Source organism: Suricata suricatta, chromosome 12 (genome assembly GCF_006229205.1).
Source record: "Suricata suricatta isolate VVHF042 chromosome 12, meerkat_22Aug2017_6uvM2_HiC, whole genome shotgun sequence".
Classification (NCBI taxonomy): Eukaryota; Metazoa; Chordata; class Mammalia; order Carnivora; family Herpestidae; genus Suricata; species Suricata suricatta.
Genome location: NC_043711.1, coordinates 6,494,548 through 6,497,595, shown reverse-complemented (window position 1 = coordinate 6,497,595; position 3,048 = coordinate 6,494,548). Strand labels below are relative to the sequence as shown.

The 3,048-nt window shown below is 41.7% G+C and overlaps 1 pseudogene; it reads left to right on the top strand.

The window, feature by feature from the left end:
• Positions 1–1,953: 1,953 nt before the first annotated feature.
• Positions 1,954–3,048, top strand: LOC115273237 (annotated as a pseudogene).

The window sequence follows — 3,048 nt, the reverse complement described above, 5'->3', positions numbered from 1 at the left end:
CTCAGTTCATTCTCAGCATTCAACTTTCTGATAAGATCCCAATAAAAAGCCAGGGACAGAAATCCCCAGAAGAAAGCCAGTTGGGACCCCTCTCACTCTTGAGAGCCACAAACGTTCTCTCATTAAATTCTATCACTTTGCTCACTCTGTGTTGTCTGCAGGATTCATTCCTCGACCCCGTGAGACAAGGGCCAGCATCTCCCCACCCTCCTGTAACAACAGCACTCAGAACAAATGAAGGCGAAGTCATTCAAAGGCAGGGAAGCCGCAGCTAATCAGCCCAGGATACCCGTCATTCTCGGGGACTATGCCTCCCGTCACTGCTCCAGCCACATCTTCCCCAGCAACTTCCCATCTCAGGGTCTTTGTGTGAACCTTCCCATCTGTGTGGCACCCAGGCATCCACCGGCTTATTCCCAATAACTCGGCCATTAAGTTCGGTATAGATTCCAAAAATGCCTCACTCTTGCATGTCTCTTAAATGTCATTCAATACTTTATCCAGTTAAATTTCTACTTGTTCTTTGTGATTCATCATGTAAGCATATATTCTCCTATAGAAGCAATACCAAGTGTTGGCAAAATGGGAAAACACTGGACCTTTATGCATTCCTGATGGGAGTGGAGATTGGTGCAGTCATGTTGAAAAATAGTCCAGCAGTTGCTTAAAAACTTAACATAGGGGTGCCTGGGTGGCTTAGTCAGTTAAGAGGCCGACTTCAGCTCTGGTCATGATCTCACAGCTCATGACTTTTAGTCTCATGTCAGGCTCTGGGCTGACAGCTCAGAGTCTGGAGCATGCTTCAGACTGTGTCTGTCTGTCTGTCTGTCTGTCTCTCTCTCTCTCTCTCTCTCTGCCCCGCTCCTGCTCACACTCTGTCTCTCTCATTCCTTCAAAAATAAATAAACATTTAAAAAATAAATATATTTTTAAAAAACCGTAAACATAAACTTACCATGTGGCCTGGCAATTCCTCCCCTAGGTATCTACCCAAGAGAAATGAAAACACATGTTGACACAAAAACATGTGCTAAGGTACTCGCCACAGCATTATTTATAATAATACCAAACTAAAAATGTCCAAATGTGTACCCCCTGACATGTAGATTAAAAAATTAGTACATCCACACATTTTTTTATGAGAACTACTGGAGTTCATTGGGTTTTTTTCTCCATAATATTTTATTGTCAAATTGTTTTCCATACAACACCCAGTGCTCTTCCCCTTAAGTGCCCTCCACCATCACCACCACCTCTTTCCCCCCCTCCCCCTTCCCCTTCAACCCTCAGTTCATTCTCAGCATTCAATAGTCTCTCAAGTTTTGCATCCCTCTCCTGCCCCAACTCTCTCTCCCTCCTCCGCTCCCCCTGGTTCTCCATTAGGTCTCTCCTGTTTTCCTGCTAGACCTATGAGTGCAACCATATGGTTTCTGTCCTTCTCTGCCTGGCTTACTTCACTCAGCATGACACCCTCAAGGTCCATCCACTTTCCTACAAAGGGCCATATGTCATTCCCTCTCATCCACACATTTGAATACTGTTCTGCAATTAAAAGAAACAAAGCATTGATACATATTTCCACATGGATGACTTTGAAAAAACATACACTGACTAGAAGACCAATACAAAAGACTACATATTGTATGATTGCATTTATGTAAAATATCTAGAAAAAGCAAATTAAGAGAGACAGAGAGTTATAAGTGATTTCTTAGAATTGAGGCGGGAGTCAATAGAAACTAGAAATGGGCACAAGGGATCTTTAAGGTAGCAGAAATATTCGAAAAGTGGATTATTGTAATAATCACATAACTACAAATTTTACTAAAATCATTGAATTCATATTATAATTGAATAAATTTTGTATATGTAAACTAGGCCTCTAAAAGTATTATGAAAATAAAAGTTTAAGAGTTTTTCTGGATTGAGCTCCATAGAGACAGCACTGGGGCAAGTGAGAGCCAGACGGGCATTGGGCGACTCTGTGCCTCGCTGAGGAAAATAATTAATCATGGGCAAAGGAGATCCTAAGAAGCCGAGAGGCAAAATGTCATCCTATGCATTCTTTGTGCAAACTTGCCGAGAAGAGCACAAGAAGCACCCGGATGCTTCAGTGAACTTCTCAGAGTTTTCTAAGAAGTGCTCAGAGAGGTGGAAGACCATGTCTGCTAAAGAGAAAGGAAGTTCGAAGACATGGCGAAGGCAGACAAGGCCCGTTACAAAAGAGAAATGAAAACTTATATTCCCCCTAAAGGGGAAACAAAAAAGAAGTTCAAGGATCCCAATGCACCCAAGAGGACTCCTTCGGCCTTTTTCTTGTTTTGTTCTGAGTATCGCCCAAAAATCAAAGGAGAACATCCTGGCCTTTCTATCGGTGATGTTGCAAAGAAGCTGGGAGAGATGTGGAACAACACCGCTGCTGATGACAAGCAGCCTTATGAAAAGAAAGCTGCGAAGCTGAAGGAAAAATATGAAAAGGATATTGCTGCATACCGAGCTAAAGGAAGGCCTGATGCGGCAAAACAGGGAGTCATCAAGGCTGAGAAAAGCAAGAAAAAGAAGGAAGAGGAGGATGAGAAAGATGAAGAGGATGAGGAAGAGGAGGAAGATGAAGAAGATGAAAATGAAGATGATGATGATGATGAATAAGTTGATTCTAGCGCAGTTTTTTTTTCTTGTCTATAAAGCATTTAACCCCCCTGTACACAACTCACTCCTTTTAAAGAAAAAAATTGAAATGTAAGGCTGTGTAAGATTTGTTTTTAAACTGTACAGTGTCTTTTTTCGTATAGTTAACACACTACCGAATGTGTCTTTAGATAGCCCTGTCCGGGTGGTATTTTCAATAGCCACTAACCTTGCCTGGTACAGTGTGGGGGTTGTAAATTGGCATGGAAATTTAAAGCAGGTTCTTGTCGGTGCACAGCACAAATTAGTTCTATATGGGGATGGTAGGTTTTTCATCTTCAGTTGTCTCTGATGCAGCTTATACGAAATAATTGTTGTTCTGTTAACTAAATACCACTCTGTAATTGCAAAAAAAAAAAA